The following is a 13,369-nucleotide window of genomic DNA, read 5'->3' as shown; positions in this document are numbered from 1 at the left end:
AGTGTCCCCAAGGTACCAATTGGCTGGGCCCCAGAAGCTCCTGAGAGTGAATAGCCCTTAGCTACTTGCCAGGGCAGCTTTTTGTACTGATGGGGCCAGGACAGGGCAGCTTTTTATACTGCTGGGGATAGCACAGGTGCTGGCCCCAGGCTCTAGCTTCCCTTGGTTGCAGATACAGGAGGAGCCAGGCAGGGTTATTTTGCCCAAAGTGGCACAATTTGCTCCACACCAATGTGTATGTCTGAGCATATACGCTGAAGCAAAAAGCCCCTACTCACATTTGCACCGCTTCTGTTTGAGCTGCTGCAAGCGCACATGCTTGCATGTGTGGACACACCCATAGGAGGCATCATTTGAATACCCCCATTCTAAAGAAGGAACTAAATCCAGATTTCCCATGTCCAAAGGAGACTGTTTTATAAAAGTTTTAAATCAGCATCTCTTCATCTTGTAATAAAAGAGTGGAGTGAGTGCTGATTAGTGCTGTGAAAGAAAGATAGTATACACCTACCTTTAGGACAAGATTCTTTGTATCTGAAATAGTCTCTACAACTCTACATCAGGATAAGTCACAGAGAGGAGTAGAAGTAGAATTTACAGTATCTAGTTGGTCAACGGGTGTCTCTCTGTGAATTACACTAGCTGTTTTAAATCACATTCTGAAGTTTCTTACTCTCTTGACCCAGAAGGGGTTACTGAATTCCATTTCAGGGCCAGGGGACTAAAAGTTAGTTGCGGAAGCAGCTAAGTTTTATGTGCTTATGTCCTTTATTAATAACCCCAGGGTTTCTGAAGTCACAGTAGATCTCAGACTGCTTCCAGTGTAATGATACAGATGTCGGAAAATTTGTGTAGATGAGAAAAGGAATTAAAAGTTGCTGTGACTGAAAAAGGAGGAAGCTTCTTTTGGGACTGTTTCCATTCACACCTCTGTACATGAAATAAACCAACTAAGAAATCCCCACCACACACACACCAAAAGTGTCTTTTTCTGCAAGATTCTGGGCTCACAAGCCCTTCCTCATTTTTTTTTCTTTTTCTTTTTTTTTTTGCAGTTCCTTATATGGTCTAATAAAAGATATCATCCCTGAACCAAAAGTTTTAGATTTTTGCATTTCTTTTTGTCTCAGACCCATATGGCTACCAAGTACATCCCTGTGTGCATGTATACACTTTCTGACCATATTATAACTAAGTTATATAGAAGTATATATTTAAAATACTATTTATATTATGATTTATCCTAATGTGTATGCATACCTGTCCTCAACCAAAACCTGCTGTAGGTAATGGGATTCCATCAATTGACTTCATGATAGTTTGGATCAGTTTCTCAATCGTGTATGTGCTATTATTCCACATGTATGTGCTATTATACCATGAATGGTATTTAAATATATCTGGTAATCACTTCCAGAAACTTAGTAATGTTGTTGAATTAGTAATGTTGAATGAGATCTGACCAGTAGAGTGGTGGAGGGGTTTTCTTACTATTTACTTCAAAGAGAGTCAGTGAGACATCACCTAGTGGGCCATCTTCAATAATAGATATAAAGGGAGAATTTGTCCCACTTGTAACAAATTCTTAAAGATTAGCAATAAACTTTGCTAACCTCTCTTTTGATCTCCCATTAATCATGCTTCTTTTCTTCTGTTAACTGATTGTCTGCTGCTGTTGAGAAACTGTCTTCTCTAATTTCATAGCCCTCTATTATTTTTAATCATCCCAGTGCCTGCTTCTTCCTTCAGACCTGATGAAGAATGTATTGGGGCTTCTATACACATGCAGGGAGCCTGCTCTGATGAGGTGTATTTCCAGTGTCTCAGAGCAAACTCAGTTAATCAAGTCTGCTGGATCATGGAAATTAATGCATTCCAGCAGACTCCAGCATCATGTGTATCAGTGTCCACATGCTGTAAAATGGTGGTGGGGCACTTTAAAACTCATTCAAGCTTTAGTTCAAAATCCCCTACTGCCATTTTTCAGCATAGGGACACTGACATACGTGAAACTCCAGGCGCTTTTAATTAGTGTATTTTTTGGAGCTGCACTAATTAAAGCACCCCCTTTCCCCAGGCCTCCTTGAGCATGTACATAAATGCCCTTGCATTTGAAAGCTTGTCTAATATGCAGTTGGTCCAATAAAAGACATCACCTATAACAATCCATGCTTCTTTCATCATTCCTGGATAATAATCATTACATCACTCCAAAATTAAAATCAACTTCCACTAATTTTATTTGAAAACTTGGCTCATCATATGAGGGTAATGCATGTTAAGTGCATGTTTCAAAAAGAAATTTAAAATATACATTTATAGCCAAAGCTTGCCCTGTGGACTATGCAGTATAACTTAAAATTGTATCTTTATTCAAATAAATGAAGAGTTGAGAATATTTTTTTTTCATAATCTAGGAATTGCCAGTGTAATGAAATTCTGATATAGATTAAAAGCTGCAATTGTCTAGGCCTTTCTGATTTCCAAATTTATGATGTAAAGATGTAAGAATTAGCCAAAAATTGATTAAATGAACAGGTCACAGGACACTGAATATTGCCCTTGGTGTCTTTCATTGAAGACACATTTTAAATGGACTCATATGTGCATATGTAAAAGAAGAATTTGGCCCATTAAATATTTATATTTAAATAACATTACTTGTTTGTTACCTTTCTGGTTTACGAGTTATTTTCAGACATACCAATCACAAGCCCTGTAACAGATTTTTTGCTCAAACTGGCTGTTATAAGCAGGGATCCTGATTTTCTCTGATTTAATAAAAAAACCTCCAATTTTTTGGTTAAAAGAAAGTAACCCCAAATCCATATTTTTCAATGATTTAAATGAAACACCACTAATAGATAGATATTTATTAGTAGTGTTTCATTTAAATCATCGAAAATGTGGATTTGGGGTTACTTTCTTTTAACCAAAAATTGGGGATGTTTTTAAATCAGAGAACACAAGGATCCCTGGTTATAGGTTTCTAAACTATAACTTTTTAGAAGTAGCTAGTTCTAAATATGTCTTTATCTACCAATTTATGCTTTGGCACCCCCTTGACTATTGACTGTATTTAATATATTCTTAGAAAATGGAATTTTAGAAAATGTGCACTGTGTAAATCTAATTAACCTTTTTTGTATTGTTGTGATGTCAAAATACACCTGAAGCTAATATACAGTATATATGTCAGCACAATTCTTTCCATGTAAATAGAAATTAATGCTTTGGGGAAAATGGGGTTAGAGATATAGGACTTTGTTTTCAAGTTCAAAGTTCATAAAAGGAAAGCATACCCAGCTATCTATTATTATTTATTGTGTTTGCACAACACAAACTTTAAGCTGGGAAATTCAAAGTTAAGGCTGATTTTACTGCCTGTGATTCAGATCACTTGCTCTAGAATAAATTAGGAGTAACACCAATGAAATCACCAGACTTATTAATATAAATCTAGTACAAGTGAGAGAAGAAATTATAACATCATGAGGTGATTCCTTCAGTTGCTACCTATGTAGTCCCCTGGCTTTTCTAGAAAACCTGTATTAAAAGAGAAGTGTCAACCTGACAAAAGACAGTATATTTTTCCTTCTCAAAATGATATTTTCCACTTGGCTGACCTAAGGATGGCACCTGCCAGTTTAAATCTGAATGCTAACTGTAAGAGACTCAGGGAATATCTACATATGTGCTTTAATGTGCAGTAGCCTATTTTACTGCACATTAAAGCATCACATGAAAAAACCTTCAATTCATAGATTCATAGACTGTAAGGGGCTGCAAGGGACCTCACAAGATCATTGGGTCCACACTCCAGAATTCCAGTTCTATATGAAAGATAAAGATTATCAGGTCCAGCCCCCTGCACTAGGCAAAAAAAACAACTGGAATCAGGTGACCCCAGCGAGGTGACTGTCCAGTCTCCTCTTGAAGATTTCCAGGGTAGGTAATTGCACCACCCCGGAGGGAGTTTATTCCACAGTCTGGACACTCTAACTGTGAAGAAGTTTTTCCTAGTGTTAAGCCTGAAATGATCTTCCAGGAGTTATTCTAATGTGCAGTAAAATCAGCTACTACACAATTAGCGTCACTTAAAAACCATGTGCATTTGTTAATACACATCATAGCAGCCTAATGAACACACTGGCAGTACTAAATTTAATGTGCATTAAAAAAACACCTTAATGCACAGGTAGATGTACCCACAGTGACTGGAAAAGTCTGATTGTGCTAGTCCCAGAACAGGACAATACTACATGGTTCTTTATTCACTTTCAAAAGGTCAATGCAGTCTTGAAATCTGATGAATATCCCATGCTGTCAGCTAATAAGTTACTGGACCAGATAAGAGATGCAGGATACATTATGACCCTCTCTCTTATGAAAAGGCATTGGCACAGCCTGTGAATACCAGAATTTAACTATGAAAGGCCTGTTAACAACAGGTATCCTTTGCTATTATCTTTGGATTATACTAACTCTGGACAATGACCTTTGGGTTGCATGGAGTCTGACCACTTTCAGAGGCTGATGGATCAGTTCCTGGAGCCCCAACAGGGAAATGCAGCATCATATCTGGGTGATGTAGTCATCTACAGTCAGACTTTGGCAGAGTACCTAGACCATGTGGCTGCAGTGTTGTGGTCACTCTGGGAAGCGGATCTAAACACAAGCTTAGCCAAGTTCTACATGGGTAGGGTGACCATAATAATGTGTAGGAAATCTGGGATTGTCAGGCGTGTCAAGTGGTGGGGTTGGGCAGGACAGCCTGGTTCATGTAAGTGTGTACACACACGCACATATGCACACACACACACACACACACACTGCAGTATCCAAGAGTGGGGCCAGGCATGACAAACACTCACAAATAAACACACACATTCACACAAACAAACAGCCCTGACCTCACAGCTCCCTGGAGTGGGGCTGGGTAAAACACATACACACACCCTGCAGATCCCAGGAACAGGGCAGGGCAATGATCCTGCAGTTTCTCCCCCAACCCCCACCCTCTCTACTGGCCCAGCAGAGTCTACACTGGGAGAAGCCCATTGGCTCCCTGGAGAAAACTGAAGCAGAAGTTCTGGACTGGCCTGAACCCACCCACATGTGCCTGAGTCAGGAGCTGGGCAAATGAAGGAGGGTACCCACCAGTTGGAACTTTTCTTTTCCAATAGCCTGGATGCTGAGAAAGCTTCCAAAATCTGGGACTGTCCCAGTTAATCTGGGACATATGGTCACTTTACACATGGGTAAGACTGAAAACAAATACCTAAGGTACAACCTGGGAAATGGTCAGGTCTGTCACTGATTAGTAAGGTCCAGACCCTGCAGAAGTTCCCAAAGCCAAACACCAGAATCCAGGTATACTATTTTTTAGGATTGGCTCAGTACTACCAAGGTTTTATACTGGCATTCTCGTCAACTGCAGGCCCTCTTACAGACCTTTTGAAGGTTGACCATCCTCAGAAGGAATTGTGACCAGAGAATGCACCCCAGCACTGCAGAAGGTATAGTGGACCAGAGACTACACCTAAGCATTCCAAACATTGAAAGCCTGCCTATGTATAACTCAGCACAGAAAGCAGCTGAGACTTGGTAGTGGCTGGGCAGACAGGTTACCCTTCCTAGCCTGCTCACCTGGGACAGTGCCAGAAGCCCCAGGTGAGCCAGGAGCTGCAGGATATGGGGTTTAAGTGGATATCTGGGGTGCTGAAGGTGGTGGGTTCAATCTAGAGGGTAGAGGGGCAGCAGGCAGATCTGAGTGGGTGGGGGATGGTGACAGGGTATGGTGGGCCCAATTCAGTGTGATGGGAGGCTGGGAGGGAGGAGTGGTTCAATTTGAGGGGGCTGGGAGAGGGGCAATGGGTCTGATCTGGGCCAGTGGTGGTGAGGGCAGAGGTGGGTGGATGTTATGCTAACATGCAGCTTAGAGTGGCCACGCATTATAATGTGAACTTAGATCACAGATAAATCTAGGCCAGAGTGGCATAACTTTAAGAAGCCTAAAGGGTGCTTAAAACAAGTTTCACATGTTGATGTGTGGACAATTCCAGAGTTAAGAGCCCCTCAAGCCTCCTAAAACTAACATGTAAAAAGCCCTATAATCTCGCCTAAATTTTATATATAGATAATACATTTCTACTCAGCTTCTGAACACAACATAGAAACAATGCTTAAATAACATCACTGTTAAAAAATACATTAATCTTTTTACTGTACTACAACATATTAAAGTATAAAATGTAAATTCAAGTTACGCAAATTGAGAGTCCAAATGGTGACAGATGATTTTTATAGTGATTTTATTGAAGAATCAAGTAAAGCAAAAGTTACATTAAGGTGATTCAAAGTGCATGAGGATAGTAGTGGAAGGACCAAGCAGTAATTTAATAAAGCATCAATCAAATGAGTTGAAATATTAAGGTTTTGTCTGTGTGTGAGTTAAATTCTGAATAGGAAAAGTATGACAATGTTAGCAGGGGTAGAGGTTAGGCAGTTATCAAAAATGCAGAGTTAGCCAGTTATCAACAGGCAACTTTGACATTTACAGTAAGTGAAAACAATTTTTCAAGCAAGAAGTAACATCTGCTATAAAATGGCTTTTGAAGTATGTATGACAGATTAATATGGAACATGTGTAAGGTTCATGTATATTAAGTACAAGCTGGTTTTGGTTTTAGTACTTGAGTTGTAGGAGCTAAATGACAACTGAAATCAGGAAATAGAAAATGCAAATGTTGTAAAGATGGAAAATTAAAGACAGGACAACAGCTGAATGATGCATGGAAGTCAGCAAAAAAGTTAAAGAAAGGGAAGAAGCTCCAAATATATAAAGAACCACTCAATCTGCATTGTCAGAAGATGTGACCCTTGATCACACAATAGAGGGAGGATGGAGACAAGTCAAAAGGGAATCACTAAAAAAAAGATGTTAGAAAAAAGATCACTAGAAAAAAGATGTTAGAAAATTATGACTTATGACACTACAGTTAGAAACCCATGGCAAAACAATTGCTCTTCAGAGAAAGAGAACAGATATTGTCCCTGTCTTACCCAATATCTGCCATATGTAATGACAAAAGTTATCATGGGAAAGGTGGTTTCTACCATTAACTAGGCTGGGTAGTTTATTATTGTCTATGTGGGAACAAACAACAAGAGTGAATGAAGAGGAGGAAAAAAATCACACAGTAACCTAGGAACAGAACAAGAAAGAGGAAACGTGATATAGATGCAAATAATTTTTCCAGAGGTCCTTCCACAGTGAAATGCAAATGAATAATGGAGACATCCAATACAGCTGACAAGTTCAGTTTTGGATTCAAACTATTGGCATTTGGCAATAAATATAATGATTAAATAATAGCAGGCGGTGGGAAGGGCAAAGTGTGAGCTCAGAGCTGATGTTCAGGAGGGCGTTAACCCTTCTCCCTGCCCCCTTTCCCCGTAACAGTCACAGGGAGTGTAAGTCTTGTCAGCTGAGTCCGTTGTCTTTTTTGATGAGATTACTGTTTTGTTTGATAAAGGAAGCTGTGTTGATACAGCATAATTGGATTTCTCAGGAGCATTTGATTTAATACTACATGACATTGTGGTGAAAAACACTAGCCCTGCACAGAGCAGACAGAGGGCACATCAGACAGTTTACAAGCCACTTGCTGACAAATTTCAAAACATAGTGGCCAACAGGAATGGGGTGCCCAACCCCTGGCTGTTGCTTCACCTCAGGGCAGTATTTGTTCAAGGATCTAGCTGTGTAAATCTTTCCTGGTGAAATCTGCACATAGTACAAAGATTAATGGGGCAGGAAACTACAGGTGACTTGTACGGGGGTCCAAATTGTCTGGTGAGAGAGTTGCCATCCCACAAATGCTGTTCTAATGTGGCCAAATGCGAAGTAATGAATGTGTGAGCCAAGAGTGCAGGCTGTGTTGCAAGATGATGGATGACATGTTGGGGAAAAGAAAAGAGCTTGAGAGTCTTCATAGATAATCATAGGACCATAGAAAATGAGGGTTAGCAGGGAACTAGGTAGGTCACATCTAGTCCAACCCCCTTCTCAAAGCAGAACCACCCACAACTAGATCATTTTGGGGGTGAAGAGATCACCGGCCAAGTTCATAGATGACACCAAGTTATGGGGGAGCATGGTCATGCTTGAAAATAGGCTGCAAATACAGGCAGACCTAGACAGGCTGGCAAGTTAGGCGGATCAGAACCAGATGAAGTTCAACATTGAGAAATGTAAAGTGCTTCATCTGGGTATGAACAATACCCAACATATTTACAGACTTGGTGGCACCAAACTGTCTAGTGCCACAACTGAAAGGGACCTAGGGGTAATAATAGACTATAATATGAACATGAGCCATCAATGCGATGCTGTAGCCAACAGGGCAAAGATACCCTGGCATGCATCAACCGATGCATCTCAAGCAGAACCAAAGAAGTGATTCTTCTGCTTTACTCAGCATTAGTGTGACTGCAGCTGGAGTACAGTGTCCAGTTCTGGATGCCGCACTTCAACAAGAACGTTGAAAAGCTTGAGAGAGTCCAGAGAAGAGCTACCCATATGATCAGAGACTTGCAAGGAGAGCCATATCAGGAAAAGCTGAGGGACTTGAGTCTCTTTAGCCTAAAAAAATAGAAGGCTGAGAGGGGACTTGGTAGCAGCTTACCACTACGTCGGGGAATACATCAAAGGCTCGGAAAACGACTGTTCACTAGCACACCCTTGGGGAAAACCAGGAGTAATGACCACAAACTCCTGGAAGACCATTTCAGGTTTAAAACTAGGAAAAATTTCTTCACAGTCAGGGTGTCCAATAAACTGTGGAATAAACTCCCTCCAGAGGTGGTGCAATAACCTACCCTGGAAATATTTAAGAGGAGACTGGATAGTAACCTCGCTGGAATTACCTGACCCCAGTTGTCTTTCCTGCCTCATGCAGGGGGGCTGCACCTGATGATCTTGTGAGGTCCCTTCTGGCCCCTTACAATCTATGAATCTATGAAAAAATAGTATCTATTTTTCTAATATTACCATATGTATATACACTCAGATTATCTTCCATATAGAACTGGTAGTAGTAATGATATAAGAGTGGACTTTCTGGAGTCCATAGAGGTATTTCAGAGTCTGCAAAGCCTAGAGCAACATTTAAAAAAAATAATTAAAGTGCTCATATTTTTTTTATTTACTTATGTAAGGTTTTTTGGGTAGGGGTTTTTAGTAATATAATGGAGTTTCAGTGATGTAAGTATCATGTATATGTATATGTATGTGTGTGTGATTCTAAATATTCCTGTTCAGTTGGTTCTTATACTGCAGGTCTCAGATCTCACAAGATACCTCATGAGCTTTTGTTGTCCCAGGGGAACATAGCAGTCTTGGCAGTTCAGTGATTGATATTTAATCTTTTATTTAACTAGGTCCTGATGCATTCATTATTTTAAAGAGCAGGACTTATTTCTGTGTCCGAAATTGATTTGGAGTAATTTTAAGGAACATATTCATGGACCTGATGTGGGCTAATGATGTAAAATGTAGCCATGGAAAGGTATGAAACCTTTCTACTTTCTGTGTCAACTACATCTTGTACTTTAACTTCACATGTCACTTCAGCTATAATGAATTACTGTAATCCAGCCTTGAGACAATAAATATGTGGATTAGTAAAGTCAGGTTCTCTTTCAAGAGGAAGCTTCCTAGTGCCCTGGAGGGTGAAGGAAGTATTTTTTAAGACATTGAAACTGTCTCATCATCATTCTAGTTAAATCATGAGTCTAACAATACATGAAAGATTCAGACTGCTTTGACAAGTGGAGGATGCATGCTTTCAATGGAAGTTTAGACAGTGTTCTAGATAATTTAAATTATCATAATAAATAATGACACATAAATGAAATGTCATCTACAATGAGGATTAGCTTGGAGTATATAGTATTTATTAACATAGATAGACAACCAATCTCTTAGCCAAACTTCAAATGAAAAAAAAAGGGAAGGAAAATAAAGAAGAGAAACTTTTGCCAAACATATAGAATGCGCCTGATCATGCTATTATCCAGAAACAAAAGATAGAGTATTATTAAATATGTATAAGGAACATAGAAGTAAATAATAATTAATTAAAAATGCTAAATGATAGAAATAAATATCAAATAAGGGTAAAGGATAAATGTAACTGGGCACATCTAAATGAGATGTTTACTGCAGTTGACCAATTAGCTCCACATTAAATGTCTTGGTATCTACACATGTGGCCCTACTAGGCCACAGGAAACAAACTCCACAGCAAGATAATACTTGTAAATACAAATATAATCATGTTGTAGAGGTTTTTACTCCACAGTAGAACATGTCTAGACACTGATGCGGCTGGCTGAGGCACAAGGGTGCTTCAGTATGAGGGTTGCCTGGCAGCTAGCCCTGCACTGGAGTACCCTTGTGCCCCAACCAGTCCCTCCACAGCACATTGGCCTCCTGGGCTCTCTGCCTGCTGGGATACTCTGACCCAGTTCAACATGCTGCGGTCCTGGGCACATGTGTAAATGAGATGCCCAGGAGCAATAGACTCCAATGCGATAGATGCTGGAATTTATTATGTAGCACTAATATGAAGTATAGATGTACATACTGAGATGTTTATCAGAACTTGATATAAACTACATGGGAAAAAAAGAGCATAGGAGTCCAGTCAGTCCTAGCACTCCAGTGTGTTAAGAAGAAAGATCCTTCCTCTTAATGGACAATCCCAATATGCCACACATTGTTGCTTGCTTGCTTTTTTCTTTTTGTTAATTTGATTGGGCACAGGACCCATTCTTACATGTGTGGCACTAGAAAATGCAGTTAGGTGCATGTTACTGAACTGTTATAGAACTGGATATTCTAATGAATGCTAAAGTTGGATTAAAAGCACCTGTTTATACATTGTCCTTTGTGAAAATTCTGCCAATATCAGTATTCACAAGCATTTACATTTCAGTTAAGATGAATGAATCTCTTTCAGACAGATGGTGAGTTTGAAAAGCTCATTTAATAGAAGAATGATACTGTTGATTACAAATTATCCTTTTGGTAATTCTATTGAAAGAACTGGAAAGTATAAATTGAAGAACTGGTCAGAACTATAAAAAATACATATTAATTTTTGGTTGAAGAGACAGTTGAAAACAGCAATAAATGACTGTTCGATTTACAATTAATCAAGTCCATTTTCTTGATGGTAGAAATAGAAGATCTAATTGTGTTTTGGTATAAGAATATAATACCTACATTAAAAAATAATAAACCTAGTCCTGACCCTGCAATTTGTTACATGATGACCAGGAATCTTACTTTTCTCTGAAAAAGAAAAAAAAAACCCTGATTTTGAGATTTAAAAAGGTAACCCAAAATCCACATTTTTCCATGGTTAAAATGAAAATATATATATATATACTGCCCCATTACTCTTTGTGTGTGTGTGTGTGTGTGTGTGTGTGTGTGTGTGTGTATTCATTTTAATCATGGAAAAATGTGGATTTAGGGTTACCTTTTTAAATCCAAAAATTGGGATTTTTTTCATTACAGAAAACCAGGATCCTTGATGATGATTGACTTTAGCATTCACCTGGAATACCATTACCTCTTGGATCATATATAATGTCATTTTTGAACATATTGTTTTACTTTTTCGGTGATGGGTTTTCAGGATTTTTTTTTTTATTCTTTCCTTTGTCATTCAGTTAGAAATCACACATGACTTTTTAGTCATGAACCTAACAGTAAAATGAGGTATAATTGAAAGAGGTTCATGCAATTGACTTAATCTTTCTTGCCTACACTGTGCATGAAGGTCTGATCCTTCAATGAATCTCCAGTAAATGACAACCAAAGATCATCACGATTGTTCCGTAATGTTGTTGCTTTTTTTCCAGCTGGATAACAATGTACAGTAATAGCAATTTTCAAACTCTATAATAAAATGTGATTGTTTCCCCAAGCCTAACTTTCATCTTTGTGTAAAGAATATGTAGGTGAAAGAGTTCACAGCTACAGAATGAAATGAGTTTAGAATAAATTGTCAATCAGTGATTCATATAATATGTTCAGTGCCATAGTAAGGAAGTTTGGGGCCCAGGGCAAGTGCGCAGTGGTATCCTGCTGTTACCTCATGCACAGATTGGGGGGGCACCACCCCATGCTTTCCCAGAGGTGCACGTAACAGTGGGAGCTGCTGCCCCTTCCCCATGCCCCCCCGGACAAGCTGCTCATGGCTCTGTCCCTCACCCTGCCCCAGCTGGGCAGCACCTACCCCAGTCCCAGCTCCCCATCCTCCCTCATCAAGGGACCCTGATCTTTCCTGCACATGCCCTTCCCTCCCCTTGCCCCTTCTACCCACCCAACAACAGACTCATCAGATGGATGGTGCTCTCCAAGCTGATGGGTTGGCCATGTACATTCTGTGTCCTTGTGCACGCATGTGGCATTTATCAACCAAAGGAACCAACATTTTTCAAACTATTCATAACAAAATATTGACTCACAACTTGCCTTTTGTTGCCCCTATGCTTTGAAGCCTGGGGCACTTGCCCCACTCATCCCCCACCCTCCCACTACAGTACTTCATATGATTACATAACAATGCATTCTGCTACCTTTGCCTACTTTCCTGCTATTTCATTTGTTTGTCAGCTGCACTCATAGATTGCATCTTTTTCTTAGCCTCCAACCTTGTACATTTTTGCACATGTACTAACTTCAAATGTGTAAGCAATATCAATGAGTACTTAATAGTTAGTCATGTTGGAACAGACCGTCTGTTCCAACATGCAAATGTAAGAAATTTAGTTGTGGGCTACTGAAAAAAAAGTATATAAAATGGAATATATAAAGTGGAATGTATAAAATATAAAATATTGAATATGTAAAAAATATATATTTCATTTTATATATATTCTGTTATATGAATTCAATTTGAAATAAAGCCACTAAATCTTCATAACAATACAGTTTGGGCTACATTTAGCAAAGGGCTCAGTATATCATGTTGAGATTTGTTCATGGGAGTGAAAATAACTTCTAAATATCTATTAAGCTCTAGTGACTATCTAGCCACTTCTGTGGATACTGGGTGTGTCTACACATGCATTAGATCCAGGAGAAGTTTACTCATGAGTGAACTAATCACAAGTAAATGCTCCCAGGAAGCCATCTACACATGTAGGGAAGAGGGAGCAGATTTGCTCCTAGTGGCAGCAAACTGCTCCTGCTTCTGTGGCCCCTGCAATTGGCCCCTGCCACCACCAGAGGAAGCTTTAGGCTCCCCCTAGGTGCTAACCCAGGAGTTGGCTGGTAGAACTAGGCTGT

The sequence above is a fragment of the Crocodylus siamensis genome, chromosome 1 (assembly GCF_052110815.1).
Source record: "Crocodylus siamensis isolate JL-2025a chromosome 1, ASM5211081v1, whole genome shotgun sequence".
In the NCBI taxonomy this organism is placed as follows: Eukaryota; Metazoa; Chordata; order Crocodylia; family Crocodylidae; genus Crocodylus; species Crocodylus siamensis.
Note: the sequence above shows the minus strand (reverse complement) of the source record.